This window comes from Arachis ipaensis, chromosome B07 (genome assembly GCF_000816755.2).
Source record: "Arachis ipaensis cultivar K30076 chromosome B07, Araip1.1, whole genome shotgun sequence".
Classification (NCBI taxonomy): domain Eukaryota; kingdom Viridiplantae; phylum Streptophyta; class Magnoliopsida; order Fabales; family Fabaceae; genus Arachis; species Arachis ipaensis.
The window spans coordinates 60,550,043-60,566,384 of record NC_029791.2 but is presented as its reverse complement, the minus strand read 5'-3'; the positions used below and the strand labels follow the sequence as shown (position 1 = coordinate 60,566,384).

The 16,342-nt window shown below is 34.2% G+C and overlaps 1 long non-coding RNA gene across 1 annotated transcript in view; it reads right to left on the bottom strand.

The window, feature by feature from the left end:
- LOC107608369 overlaps window positions 14,421-16,342 on the bottom strand; it is an 8,133-nt gene continuing 6,211 nt past the window's right edge. Inside the window, exons 3-4 of the long non-coding RNA XR_002349970.1 lie at window positions 14,500-14,508; window positions 14,421-14,432 (exon numbers count right to left, since the gene is read on the bottom strand). This is a non-coding gene — a long non-coding RNA (uncharacterized LOC107608369). The remainder of the gene's footprint in view (window positions 14,433-14,499; window positions 14,509-16,342) is intronic.

Sequence of the window (16,342 nt, the reverse complement as noted above, 5' to 3'; positions counted from 1 at the left end):
CCTAAGATTCAAAGGATAGTGAGATGCTGAAACTATTTAGGGTTTCAGTATTGTTAACCCCACTTTGAGATAGACAGGAGCTTAATTGAAAACTCAACTCTCATGCAAATTCACATCTAAAGTTTATATTATTTTTAGTTGCTTGAGAACAAGCAACAATTCAAGTTTGGTGTTGTGATGCGTGAGCATCTTTCTTATCTTTTTCTAGTGAATTTGTATTTGAATTTGTTAAGTTTAATTAAGATTTAGGTATTTTAAGCCACTATGAATGCTACTTTGAGTTGTGTGCAACTTGGTTTATTTTAGGTAGCGTTCGGACGGATTTGACAGAGATTAGAAAAAGAAATAGAGCTTAAACAATCCAAGGGGTGGCATCGAACTTGACAATCTCCAAGTTTAGCGCCATGATCATCACAAGGTCTCCATTTGCTGCTGCCATGGTAGCGCCAAACTTGGGAATTACAAGTTTGGCGCCAGTATCAACATATGGATGACACTCACGTGCAGATTGGGTGGCGCCAAACTTGGTCCAGCTCAAGTTTGGCGCCAGCTTCAGAATCTAGGGTGGTTCTCACGTCCCAAGAAAGGCCAGCAACGTGATTCTTCAAGGATTTTGATTAAAATTTTATTTTATTTACAATGAGAAAGAAAATTATTTAGTTTTTAGAAAATATATTTTACATTAATTAGGATTAGATATAAAAGGAGAAGAGATATTGGCTTACGGTTTCTTCTTCTCCTCTCTCGCACTTTTCAGAATTGGACATTTTTCTTTGCTAGGGTTTATTTTCTCCATGAGCAACTAAACCTTTGTTGTTAAGGTTAGAAGCTTTGTTTATTCTATGGATTAATACTATTGCCACTCTATTTTAATTAATGTATTGATTTCAATTTCAAGGATTTGCTTTTGTTCTTCATTTTAGGGATTAGGGTATATTGGAAGATAATCCTTTTTTCTACTTGCGTTCTTGTTAAATCTTGGAAAAGTAATTTACTTGGACAAAAGCTTGAAAGTAATTCCTCCTGAATACTAATTTCTTGGACTTAATGGGATACGTGACATATAATCCTCTTATATTTGAGTAATTAGGATTCTTGTGGCTAATAAACTAGAATTGGACTTGAACCCCTAATTGAAATTAAGTGACCAAGGAATTGGCGGTTAACTAGGTTAGAGGAGACTAAATTACTAAGGAATTAGGGTTTAGTCAATTACAGTTTGCCATGAATTGAATCTTGCATGATTAAGATAGTTGGTAAGAAATAGAAATCCGGAAAGTAAACAACTCCGAAACCTTAACTGTTCTCTCACATATTTCTTACACCAAATTTACTGTTTGCTTTCTGAGTTCCTGATTTACTATTTGATGCTTTTGAATCCCAAAATATCATTTTCTGCTTGTCTGACTAAGTAAGTCACTTAATCATTGTTGCTTGGTCCATCAATTCTCGTGGGATCGACCCTCACTCACCTGAGGTATTACTTGGTACGACCCCTTACACTTGCCGGTTAGTTTGTGGATTATAAATTTCGCACCACTTCTTGGGCACTTTTACTTTTCATAATTCTAGGATTTCTCTGAAGAACATGAGCAACTAATTCTCCCTAATTAAGGTTAGAAGCTCTGTTGATTCCTATGGACTAATATTCTAGCTTTTCAAACCTTTGATTAATGCATTGATACTTTCTTAAGAAAAGGTTTTCATTCTTCATTCTAAAGGGTTTGAATGTGTTGGGAAACAATTCTTCTCTGACTTGAATTCTTTTAACTTCTTGGAAAAGTTGATTAATTGAATTAAGCTTGAAAATCGATTCTCACAACTCTTAAATTTTGAAACTAGACTTGATAAGTGACAACGAATCAACTAGGGGAGATTCTTATGAATTGTGTGGCTTATGAATTAATGAATGTGCTCAACTCTTTTCTTAAGTAATTGACTAAAAAATTAGCGATTAATTAGGTTAAAGAGAAATTGAATTACTAAGGGATTAGGATTTAATTACTAATGATTTGCCATGGAAATATCTTTGCATAATCAAGGTGGAAAGTAAAAATTATTGATCCAGACGTCTCAACATCTCTAAAACCTTAACTCTTTTAATCACATTACCTTTCAACACTCACTGTTTGCTTTTTTACATTGCTATTTATGTTCAAGCCTTTCAAAAATCTAATTTTGATTGTCTGACTAGATTAATCGATTGACCATTGCTTGCTTAGTCCGTTAATCCTCGTGGGATCGACACTCACTCATGGTGAGTTTATTACTTAGTACAACCCAATGCACTTGCCGGTAGTATTGTGGTGTAAAATCCACATCAGTTGGGTTGCCTCCCAACAAGTGCTTCTTTAATGTTACTTGCTTGACGTTGAGTCTTCTAGGTTGGAGCTTGGGGTGCCTCATAGCACCTTCCAGTGCCATCTTCCATTAAACATTTATTGTCTAGCTTCTCTTTCGTTTCAGAATCTATGTGATACAAAGGGTCTTCAAGGGGTTCCTTCATCCACAATTTCTTGGACTAAGGTGTTAGTTAAGTCAATTGTCATGTAATCCTCTATTTTGCTAGGGTGTTGCATGGCTTTGAAAATATTGAAAACCATTTTTTCTTCATGCACCCTTAGTGTTAGCTCTCCTTTTTGGATGTCAATGAGTGCCCGTCCGGTGGCTAAAAATGGTCTTCTTAGGATGATGGAGGTATCATCATCTTCCTCCATGTCAAAGATGATGAATTTGGTGAGAAAGATAAACTTTTCGACCTTGACCAATGCGTTTTCCATTATCCCATGTGAAAATTTCATTTATCGGTCGGCTAGTTGCAATGAGATTCTGGTTGGCTTCACCTCCTCAATTTGTAGCCTCTTCATCATGGACAGAGGCATTAGATTGATGCTAGCTCTTGTCACAAAGAGCTTTGCCAATAGATGAGACTTGGGAGAATATTTGAAGTTGGAAGAAAATCAATAGATGAGAATATTGAAGGCATCCGAGATGTTTGATTCTTGGAAGAATAATGCTTATGCTTTCTTATTTAATTCACACAAAAGTCTTTTCACAACAAATCATTTATAATCAAACCCCAATCCCTTGGTGATTTAATTTCTTTAAACCCAATTAATCGTCAATCCCTTGATCAACTAATCGAGAGAAGAGGTGAAGAACAGTTTCGATTTTAAGCCACACAATCTTCGAGAACTATCGCTAGCTAAATTATATGTCACTTATTCAAACCAGTTCTAGATAAGTGAAGATTGTGAGATGAGCTTAAGCTAATTCTGAAATTAATTTTTCCAAATATAAAATCAGAATCTAAGATAGAATTAGAATATTTCTCAATAGTTCTAACCATTATTGATGAAGAACAAAACTCAATCTTGAAAAAGTAAAGGAGCATGAATTAAAATAAAGAAAACACTTATATTATTAATCCTTAAACCAAACAGAGGTCGTGACCTTCAACGGAGGAGGTTTAGTAACTCATGCTAGAAAAGAAACTAATCCTAATTATGAGAGAGATGTGTGATTCGATGGATGATTGATGAATGGAATTTTGATGGTATAGAATTTCACAAATGAAATCTCGTTGCAAGTATAGTTTCTAAACCAACAATAATCCTTTCATATAAAAATTTGGTTGTCACAAGTAACAAACCCCTAAAATTAATAACCGATGTATTCAAACCTCGGGTCGTTCTCCCTAGGAATTGCAATAAAGTGTTCTTATTATTGGCTATGAAGTTGATTTCAAGGATTTATACCGGTTCGAAATTCCACAAAATATTTCCGTTGTTAGTATAGTCCAAACCAATAGTCAATCCTCAAATCAAACTAAATTTGGTTTTGTCACGAGTACAAACTCCAATGAATTTATAACCGAAGTATTTAGACTCCGGGTCGTCTCACAAGGAATTGCAATGAAGTGTTTAATTATTTGCTATGAAGATGTGGGGGGTTTGATTTGATAATTGGCAAGAAAAATAAATGACAAGAAAGTAAATGATAAGAACTTAATAAAATAAAGGAAAAGAACTCTTGGCTAGACATAGGTAATTGAGATCACCATCCTTGTCTACAAACCTTGTATTGACAATTATGAGGAACCAAGCTCATTAAGTCTACTTCCAAAAGCCTTAAGTACGTAATATCTACTCGTAGACTTGAAATACGTCAAATGGCTTTGATCACATCAATCCATAAGTTCCAACCTATCTACTAATTAGATTAGTAGTGGGTTGGTGTCAATGAGTATCAAATTGATCACCAAGGGTTCTCAAATCACCAAATCATTGAGACCCAATGACTCAAGGTCACTCAATTCCCTTAGCCTAGGCCAAGAGCAAAGAAAACTACTCAAAAATTAGAGAAAATATTTTATCAAAAACCTAATGTGCAAGGAAAATAAGCATCACAAATTTCAAGAATTAACAAAATCCATAACTATCATAAGCAAGAAATCAACAATAACAATGAAGATAAACATAGAAGAGCATGGAAACATAAAATTGCATTAAGGAAAATTAAGATCCAACAATGGTTCATCAACATAAAAGAGAGCAAAACAAGAAATTAACAAGGGAAACTAAGAATATTAAGACCATAGAACACTAAAATATAATGAGAATTAAAATCAAAACAAGAATTGAAAGAGAAATTTGAGAGTGATTAACCTAACTTCACCCTAATTTCTATCCTAAATCTAGAGAGAGGAGAGAGCCTCTCTCTCTAGAATTCTATCCTAAAACATCATGAAAACTAAACTATGACTGTTTGGTTCCTTCCCCCTTCAATTCTTGGGTTCAATAGCATCAGAAATGAGTTGGATTGGGCCCAAAATGAGCTACAAATCGCCCCCCAACGAGTTGCCCAAAATGGACCCACGCTGATCCATCGGCGTGTGCGAGTCATGTGCGCGTACGCGCTCCTATACGTCAGGAAACTATGGTAAATTTTATATCATTTTGAAGCCCTAGATGTTAGCTTTCCAATGCAACTGGAACCGCCTCATTTGGACCTCTGTAGCTCAAGTTATGGTCGATTGAGTGCGAAGAGGTCAGGCTTGACAGCTTTGCGGTTCCTTCATTTCTTCATGAGTTCTCCCACTTTGCATGCTTTTCTCCTCACTTCTTCCATCCAATACTTGCCTTATGAACCTGAAATCACTCAACAAACATATCAAGGCATCGAATAGAATTAAAGTGAGTTAAATTTAGCTATTTTATGGCCTAAAAAGTATGTTTTCACACTTAAGCACAAATCTAGGGAGAATTACAAAACCATGATATTTCATTGAATAAATGTGAGAAAAGTTGATAAAATCTCCCAAATTAAGCACAAGATAAACCATGAAATCGGGGTTTATCAGAAGTATGTTTGGGGTTTTTGAATTAAGAGACAAGAAACATAAATGGCAAAGGAAATAAACTAACAACTAACAAAGCTCTTGGCAAGGTATGAGAACTAGAAGTCCTATCCTCATTATCGTCCTCAATTGTGACAAAACTTGTCCATTGCTCCCTGGTGCACGAAATTGTGATCTCAACGGCACCAAAAACTTGGTACGCACGTTCATAATCTCAATTCTTTTTCACAACTCCGCACAACTAACCAGCAAGTGCACTGGGTCGTCCAAGTAATAAACCTTACGTGAGTAAGGGTCGATCCCACGGAGATTGTCGGCTTGAAGCAAGCTATGGTCATCCTTGTAAATCTCAGTCAGGCAGATTAAAATGGTTATGGGATTTTGATAATTAAAATATAATTAAAATATAAAATAAGATAGAAATACTTATGTAATTCACTAGTGAGAATTTCAGATAAGCGTATGGAGATGCTTTGCTCCTTCTGAATCTCTGCTTTCCTACTGCCTTCATTCAATCATTCATACTCCTTTCCATGGCAAGCTGTATGTTGGGGGATCACCGTTGTCAATGGCTACCGTCCGTCCTCTCAGTGAAAATGGTCCGGTTACGGGTTACGTAGGGCTAATCATCTGTCGGTTCTCACTCATGTTGGAATAGGATCCATTGATCCTTTTGCGTCTGTCACTACGCCCAACACTCGCGAGTTTGAAGCTCGTCACAGTCGTCCCATCCCAGATCCTACTCGGAATACCACAGACAAGGTTTAGACTTTCCGGATCTCAAGAATGCTGTCAATTGATTCTAGCTTATACCACGAAGACTCTGATCTCACGGAATGGAGGGCTCTGTTGTCAGGAGAGGCAACCATGCGTCGTGAACCAGGAGGCTAAGAGATACACACTCAAGCTATTGCAGATAGAACGGAAGTGGTTGTCAGGCACGCGTTCATAGGTGAGAATGATGATGAGTGTCACGGATTATCACATTCAACAGGTTGAAGTGCGAGTGAATATCTTAGAATAAGAATAAGCTTGAGTTGAATAGAAAAACAATAGTACTTTGCATTAATTCATGAAGAACAGCAGAGCTCCACACCTTAATCTATGGGGTGTAGAAATTCCACCGTTGAAAATACATAAGTGATGAAGGTCCAAGCATGGCTGAATGGCCAGCCCCCTAAACGTGATCAAGAGTTCAAAAGTGATACAAAGATAGTCTCAAAAATGATCAAAAGATGATCAAAAGATGTGAAATAAATCACTAAAAGTAGTTTTTATACTAAACTAGTAACTAGGGTTTACAGAAATGAGTAAACGATGTAGAAATCTACTTCCGGGGCCCAGTTGGTGTGTGCTTGAGCTGAGCATTGAGCTTTACACGTGTAGAGACTTCTCTTGGAGTTAAACATCAGGTTGCAGCCTGTTTGTGGCGTTTAACTCTGGTTTGTAACCTGTTTCTGGCGTTTAACTTCAGAATAGAGCAGGAAATTGGCATTTGAATGTCAGTTTGCGTCGTCAAAACTTGGGCAAAGTATGGGCTATTATATATTGCTGGAAATCCCTGGATGTCTACTTTTCAACGCAATTGAGAACGCGCCAATTGAGTTTCTGTAGCTCCAGAAAATCCACTTCGAGTGCAGGGAGGTCAGAATCCAACAGCATCTGCAGTCCTTTTTCAGCCTCTGAATCAGATTTTTGCTCAAGTCCCTCAATTTCAGCCAGAAAATATCTGAAATCACAAAAAAACACACAAACTCATAGTAAAGTCCAGAAATATGAATTCTGCATGAAAACTAATAAAAACATAGTAAAAACTAACTAAATTATACTAAAAACTACCTAAAAACAATGCCAAAAAGCGTATTAATTATCCGCTCATCACTCCCACTTAGTTAACCTCTAACTATGGAGGAAAGTCAAGTGGATGAATTAACCTGATTCCACAAGTCCTAGCCTAATCATGATGAAAGACTAGCTTTAGTGGCATTCAAGTCAATTAGCAACTTCTAACTATCAATCAACAAAGGAGTTTGATAACTCAAGAGTCACTAATTACTCTACCTAGGCCAAGAGGAGAAAAATCTAACTCATAACTAAAAGAGGCATTTCAACAAACACATATAAGGAAATAAAGGTAAACAACATGAATTGCAAGAATTAAAGAGAGATCTAATTACAAAGGCAATAGATCCATAATAGAAAATCAAAGCAACTTGAAAAGACATGGAAATCATAAATTGCATTGAAAGAGAAATAGAGATCTACATAAGAATTCATAAAGCAAAAAGAAAAATTGAAGCAAGAGAAGAAGTAGATCTAGATCTAAGAAATTAACCTAAACCTAATCCTAATTCTAGAGAGAAGAGAGAGCTTCTCTCTCTAGAAACTAACTTTCCCTCCAAAACTAAACTAAACTAAACTAATGTGATCTAATGTCTAATGTGTTTTGATTCCCCTTCAATCCTTGGATTAAATAGCATCAGAGCTGAGTTGGATTTGGGCCTAGGAAGCCCAGAAATCGCCCCTAGCAGATTCACTTTAGGTGGGTCACGTGCGAGCACCGACGCGTGCGCGTGGGTCATGGGTATGCGTCGCTTGACAAATTTCTATCCATGCGTACGCGTCATGTGCACGTATGCGCTGCCATGCGACCTCATTGTTTCACGCGTGCGCATCTTCTGCGCGTGCGCGTCGATCTCAGCATCCCAAATCCTTGTTTTTTCATGGGTTCTCCTCTTGCATGCTTTTCCTGTCCATCCCTTTGATCCATTCCTAGCCTTTCTAATATGAATTCACTAACAAATATATCAAGGCATCTAGTGAAATCAAAGGAAGATTAAAATTATCAAATTAAGGGTCTAAAAGTATGTTTTCACACTTAAGCACAAATTAGGAGACAATCATGAAATCATGCTTTTTCATTGAATAAATGTGGGTAAAAGGTCATAAAATATCCTAAATTGAGCACAAGATAAACTCTAGAAATGGGGTTTATCAATGATGCCCCCTCTTCTGAACAAGATTCACTTATTTATATCCTAAGTTTTATTTAGAATTCAAATTCGAAACTAACTCTAATCTTATCTTTCGGAAAGATAAGATAGCTAACTACCTATTTCAAATTCAAATCAAAATAATAATTCAAATCTAATCAAGTAGAAACAAATCCTAACGATCAAATATTTATCTTTCGAGAAGAAATTAACAATAACTAATCTCTTTGAATGTTGAATCTTCAATCTTCGGATGTGATTAATTCTTTTAATGATTTGTATAATTGAAATTAGGTCTTAATTGTTGCATCCTGGGTGTTGAGGAGTGTTGCACGCCGGGCTTGGAGTCTTCTATTTTGGGTGTGGCCCAATTGCACTTCTAGGGAACCAAGTGCCACCGAGCTTGGGAGATGGCTGCCGGGCGTGTGTTTGGAAGCAAGTGGGGATGACAGGCGTGGGTTGTGGCCGCCGGATGTCCACGTCTTGAAGGTTGGGCATCTGGTTCTCTTCCTTTTGGGCCTGGTTGGACCTTATGCAGATACTACAAAGCCGGATTAATGAAGCAGAGTATGATAAACCTAAAATTGGCACAGAAAAATTGAGCTCGGTTCTAAGCAACAGAGTATACCTGAAATTCACGAAGGAAGCATACGCGACAAGAACCGGTGGAGAGAGCTCGTGCGACGATGGCGACGAAGGGAGCATATGCGACGATGGCAACAAATGAAGTAGTCGCGATGAGAGCGGTGGTGGAGGGAGCTCGTGTGATGCAAGAGGTGACAGAGAGATCTCGTGCGACGCGAGCGGTGGTGGCAGCGGTGGAAGAAGCTTGTGTGACGGAGAGAGTGAATGGAGATTTATTGGTATGAACGGTCAAATTTGGAGGCTCGTGTGAATGGAGCTCGAGATTGTGTATTTAAATTTGCGATACATTTATTAACCGATTACATCGATAAAATTACCGGTAAATCTTGTAATTTGTCAGTAATAGTTTAAAAATTTTTTAAATTTTTTTAATAAAAAATTTGTCGAATATTTTTTATGTTTTATAGTAAAATTCTATCTTAAAATTTGTCAATAATAAACAACTTTTTAATAGTGAAATAAAGATAATAGCAGAGAGAATTGCGTCTGAAAATAAAAAGAAAAATAGATTGTTGTGATAAGTGTGAGTAAGATATGAGGTGGATGCCCATTTCTCAATGTTACTTAGGATATCAAGAGAGATTATCATTAATAAAGTTTAAAAAAGGCAACCCCTTATATGTATATAAATAGGAGTTTGTTCTGAAGCAATATACACAACAACATCAATAACAATTCTCTCTCTCTCATTATATTTCTTTATTTTATTTGTTACCTCTTCCTTATTTATTTATTTAGTTATTATATAACACGTTATCAGCACGAAGCTCTAACGATATTTTAGGAAGACTTCAGGTAACAAATTTTTATTATGTTGAAGCTCTTTCATCTTGAATATAATACTTTTGATATATCTGGGAATAATTATTTATCATGAATACTATATGCTAAAATCCATCTTGATTCAATGGATCTTGGAGATACCATTAAGGCTGAAAATAATACATCCCAAAAGGATAAAGCCAAAGCTATGATTTTCCTTCATCGTCATCTTGACGTATGATTGAAAAATAAATATCCCATATTAAAAGATCCTGCAGATCTGTGGAAAGACCTTGAAGAAAGGTACAATAATCAAAAGACGGTGATACCTCCTCAAGCCCGATATGTTAGAGAAAACTTTCTCGACCTTCCATGCCTCGAATGTGCTCCTGCAGTAGCAATCGAGAAAAAGGATTTAAAAATATTCTGAGCTAATTTCTTGCTTTCTTGTTGCTGAACGCAACAATGAGTTGCTCTTAAGAAATCATGAAGCGCGCTCAGCTGGCGCCGCCCCATTTTCTGAAGCAAATGCGACAACTTATAATCCCAGAAGAGGGCAAGATTTTAATAACAAAAAAAATTATGGAAGGAAAAGAAATTATGTTCACAAGAAAGGATCTCACCAGAAGTGGGATAAAGAAAGAAACAATGGGCAAAGTAAATCAATTGAGGAAAAATGCTTCCGTTGTGGTGGAAAGTGCCATTGGTCACGTACCTGTCGTACCCCAAGGCACTTAGTTGATCTTTATCAAGCATCCTTGAAAAAAGATGACAAAGAAAATGAAACAAATTTTGTTTCAGATAATGAAAATTCCACCACTCATTATGATGTATCTAATTTCTTTAAAGATTTTGAAATGCCAAAAGAAGAGTACGTTAATACTATCATTGGCTTAGGTAATGTGATAAAAGGCTCCGGAAGAGCTATAATTTTATTTTCCGGAGGAACAAAATTCGTAATAAATAATGCACTATTATCTACCAAGTCTTTGAGGAACTTGTTGAGTTTCAAAGATATTCGCCGAAATGGATATCATATTGAAAAAATGAATGAGGAAAATCATGAGTACTTATGTATCATAACTCATGATTCAAATAAAAAGGTTACACTAGAAAAGTTACCCTCATTTTCATCTGGGTTATATTATGCCAAAATTAGTGCAATTGAATCACATGCTACTGTAAACCAGAAGTTTACTAACCCAAATGAATTCATAACTTGGCACGACCGATTGGGTCATCCGGGAACAACCATGATGCGGAGAATTATTGAAAACTCCCATGGTCATTCACTAAAGAACCAGAAGATTCTTAAAACTAGTGAATTTTGTTGTGCTGCATGTTCTTAAGGGAAGTTAATTTTAAGACCATCACCAGTAAAGATTGGATTTGAGTCCCCTGAATTCCTAGAAAGGATTCAAGGTAATATATGTGGACCTATTCATCCACCATGTGGATCTTTTAGATATTTTATGATCCTAATAGATGCATCTTCGAGATGGTCACATGTGTGCTTATTATCTTCTTGCAACCTGGCGTTTGCGAGATTACTTGCTCAAATTATTCGATTAAAAGTACAATTTCTACAAAATCCAATCAAAGCAATTTGTCTTGATAATGTTGGTGAATTTACTTCCTAAGATTTTGATGCTTATTGTATGGCTAATGGAATAAGTGTTGAACATCCAGTAGCTTATGTTCACACACAAAATGAGTTAGCAGAATCACTTATTAAACGCCTCCAATTAATTGCTAGACCTTACTTATGAGAACAAATCTCCCAAGCTTGGTTTGGGGGCATGCTATTTTACATGTCGCAACACTTATTCGATTGAGGCCAACGAGTTACCATCAGTTCTCTCCTATGCAATTAGCTTTTGGCCAGCAACCATATGTTTCCCATTTAAGAATATTTGGGTGTGCGATATATGTTCCCATTGCACCACCTAATCGCACCAAAATGGGGCCCCAAATAAAATTGGGGATATAAGTTGGATATGATTCTCCCTCTATAGTGAGGTATCTTGAGATACAAACGGGAGATGTATTTAAAGCCCGATTTGCAGATTGTCATTTTAATGAATCAAAATTTCCAATATTAGGGGGAGAGAATAAGCTTCCTGAAAAGGAACTTAATTGGAATGCATCATCCTTGATGCATTTAGATCCTCGATCAGGGCAATGCGAACTAGAAGTTCAAAAGATTATACATTTTCAAAGAATAGCAAATGAATTGCTTGATGCATTTTCCTATACAAAGAGGATAACTAAGTCTTATATACCAGCGAAAAATGCCCCAATTTGAATTGATGTCCCAGTTGGATAAATTGCCACCGAAGCAAATACACGCCAGAAGCGTGGCAGGCCTGTCGGTTCCAAAGACAAAAATCCTCGATAGCGAAAATAGGTAAATACTATTCCTGTTGAAAAAGACATAGTAGAGACACCTGTAGTTGTCCAAAATTCCAATATAGTTTTAACGCCAGAAGACGTTCAGGTACCTGAAAATTGTGAAAATGACGAGATCTTGATAAATTATGTCTTTACAGGAGAGAAATGGGACCGAAATAAGACAATTGTCAATGAAATATTTGCATATAGTATGGCATTAAATATCATGCATGAAAGTAAGGATCTTGAGCCAAGATCAGTCGAAGAATGTCGACAAAGAAATGATTGGCCAAAATGGAAAGAAGCCATAAATGCTGAGTTAGACTCACTTGCAAAACGTGAAGTCTTTGGACCTGTAGTCCGTACACCAGAAGATGTTAAACCTGTTGGATACCGATGGGTATTTGTGAGAAAACGAAATAAGAAAAATGAAGTTGTGCGCTACAAAGCCCGACTTGTGGCACAAAGTTTTTCACAAAGGCCCGGTATAGATTATGAAGAAACGTATTTCCTGTAGTGGATGCGATAACATTGCGTTATTTGGTCAGTTTATCTGCATATCATAAACTGCATATGCACTTAATGGATATGGTAACAGCCTATTTATACGGCTCATTAGATTGGGATATCTATATAAAAGTCTCTGAAGGACTAAAGATATATAAACCATCCAATGAATATTCACAAGGGTTATACTCAGTCAAATTGCAAAGATCTTTATACGGTCTAAAGCAATCTGGACGAATGTGGTATAATTGTCTTACTGAGTATCTGGCCAAAAATGGATTCAAAAATGATGATATATGTCCATGTGTTTTCATAAAGAAATCTGCATCTGGATTCATTATAATTGTTGTGTACGTTGATGATTTAAATATCATTGGGACTCCTGAAGAGATTCTAACAATTATAAAAACTCTAAAAGAAGAGTTTGAGATGAAAGATCTTGGAAGGACTAAATTTTGTCTCGGCCTGCAGATCGAGCATATAAAAAATGAGATCTTTATTCATCAAACGACATACACAGAAAAGATCTTGAAAAGATTTTATATGGATAAGTCACATCCATTAAGTACCCCAATGATCGTAAGATCTATAGATGTGGAAAAGGATCAATTCTGTCCTAAAGAAGAGAATGAAGGTATCCTTGATCCTGAAGTACCATATCTTAGTGCCATTGGAGCACTAATGTATCTTGCTAATAATACACGACCCGATATATCATTTGCTGTGAATTTACTAGCAAGATATAGTTCCTCTCCAACCAGAAGACATTGGAGTGGAGTCAAACAAATCTTTCGATATCTTCATGGAACGGTTGATATGAGATTGTTTTATCCCTATGGATCCAAGTCACAATTAGTTGGCTATGTAGATGCTGGCTACTTGTCTGATCCACATAAAGGGAGATCTCAAACAGGATACCTATTTATATATGGTGGAACAACTATATCATGGAGGACCACAAAACAGACGATTGCTACAACATCCTCTAATCATGCCGAAATACTAGCGATTCATGAAGCAAGTCACGAGTGTTTTTGGCTCAGGAGTTTGATCCAATATATTCTGTCATCATGTGGACTGATTGACCATAAGATAGCTCCAACTGTCCTGTTTGAAGATAATACAGCATGCATTGTTCAACTTAAAGGCGGATACATCAAAGGGGACAGAACAAAGCATATTTATCTCAAATTCTTCTTCACTCATGATCTTCAAAATCAAGGGACAATTAATGTCCAACAGATCTGCTCAAGTGATAATCTGGCAGATTTATTTACAAAGGCACTCCTAAAATCCTCCTTTAAAAGATTGGTACATGAGATTGGGATGCGCCTATTTCGAGACATTAAATGATGTCAACAAGAGGGGGAGACTGTACTCTTTTTTCCTTCGTCAGGTTTTTTTTTCCATTGGATTTTTCTTGACAAGGTTTTTAATGAGGCAGTCCCCATCACTAAAGGATATTGTACTATTTTTCCTTCACTAAGATTTTTTCCCACAGGGTTTTTCTTTAGTAAGGTTTTAACGAGGCATTATCCTAAATGGTCATCCAAGGGGGAGTGTTGTGATAAGTGTGAGTAAGATATGAGGTGGATGCCCATTTTTCAATGTTACTTAGGATATCAAGAGAGATTGATGCCCATTTCTTAATGTTGCTTAGGATACCAAAAGAGATTATCATTAATAAAGTTTGAAAAATGTAACCCCTTATATGTATATAAATAGGAGTTTGTTCTGAAGCAATATACACAACAACATCAATAACAATTTTCTCTCTCTCATTATATTTCTTTATTTTATTTGTTACTTCTTTCTTATTTATTTATTTAGTTATTATATAACAATTTTAACCTATATAATTCAGAAATATGAGAGAATAAAAATGCCCGCGTATGAGTGAGAGTAAAATTGCTTTTTAATTTTTAAAATTTTATATTTATATATGAATTAATTTTGATATACATTTAAGATGGTTACAAAAACTAGACCCATATGAATAAAACAAAAAAGACCAATACACTTGACTCAATACAATAATTCGTTTTGAAATAAGAAGAAGAGCGACTATTCAAATCATTTTAAAAACAAACATTTTAGCTTTTAAAAAAATTAATATACAGATTAATTTTTGAAATTTTATTCCGACAGATAAATTAGTTCTTAATTTATTTTTTATAGAATAATTATCAAAATTAATCCTCAAAAATTTTAAAAGTAGACATTTTAGTCATCAATAAAAATTAATACACAAATTAATTTCTAATATTTTTCTCTATCAGACGTAATAGTCTTTCATCTATTTTACTTTTACTATATATTATTTTTTATTATTATTAACTTAGTTTTGTGCATGTAAATGATGACATTAGCATATTAATACACTCTTTTCGCTAGAAATAAGTAAAATGAATAATGATGCTTTGAAATCTAAATTAAAATATTTTTTTTAATCAAACATATTTTTTTAAAACATGATATTTTTTATTATATTAAATACAAAAATATTAAATAATTTTAACCTTGAATTTCTTATAGAATAATCTCTAATAATTTTATTTTATTTTTTTGAAAGAAGATTGTTATGTCTAATAGAAAAAATATTGGAGATTGATCTATATATTAATTTTTTTGAGATTAAAAATGTTTGTTTTAAAAATTTTTAGAGACTAATTTAAGTAACTACTCTAAATAAAATAGATTAATCGTACATGAACCATAAATGTTACTATGAGAGTTTAATTTGATTTACTCCCAAATTCCAAGTAGCACGGCTTGACCAATATAATGGAATATTAACTAATAGAAGTCATATATGTGGAATATAAATTAATAGAAGTTATATATATTCGGTTAATACTCAAATTAATTTCTAAAAATTAAGATATTTTTTAAATTTGTTACTGAAAGATTTTTTTAATTAAATTGGTCCTTCAAATATTACTAAATAATAATATTTGTCCTTCAGTTACTCCACTTACTACAAAAAATGGAATATTTGTAACAAAAAATTTGTATTAAATTTAAAATTGTCACAAAAAAATAATATTTTGTAATAATAATTAGTGATTGTTACAAAATAATAATATTTTGTAACAAAGGAAATAAGTTGTTACAAAACATGATAATATTTTGTAACAACCTGTTTTATTTTGTTACAAATTATGTTAGTTTTTGTAACGAGATGGTGTTTTGGTAATATTTTGTAACAAAAAAAAAACAAGTTGCAAAAATTCAAAATATTTTGTAACAAACTTTTTTTTTGTTTCAAAAACTCCAATTGTTTTGTAACAAAATAACTTTTTGTTTCAAAATTCCAATTATTTTGTAACAAAAAATTAATTTGTCACAAAATTCAATATTGTTTGTAACAAGTTAATTATTTTTCACAAAATATAAGTATATTTTATAACTTTTTTTTTTCAAAATGTTAAACACTTTAGGAATAAAAAAACTTGTATATATATTTTTTTCAAAATAATTTTATTTTGTTTCAAAAATTAAATTTTTTTACATATTGTTTATATTCATTAATTTTTAAAAATTATAAATATTATTTTATATTTTTTTAAAAATTAATATATAATTTTTATTCATAATCAAATTTTTAATGTTAACTAAAAATTTAAAATTATATTTATAAAGAACAATAATTAAATATAAAAGAAAAAAAAACTAAGACACTAAA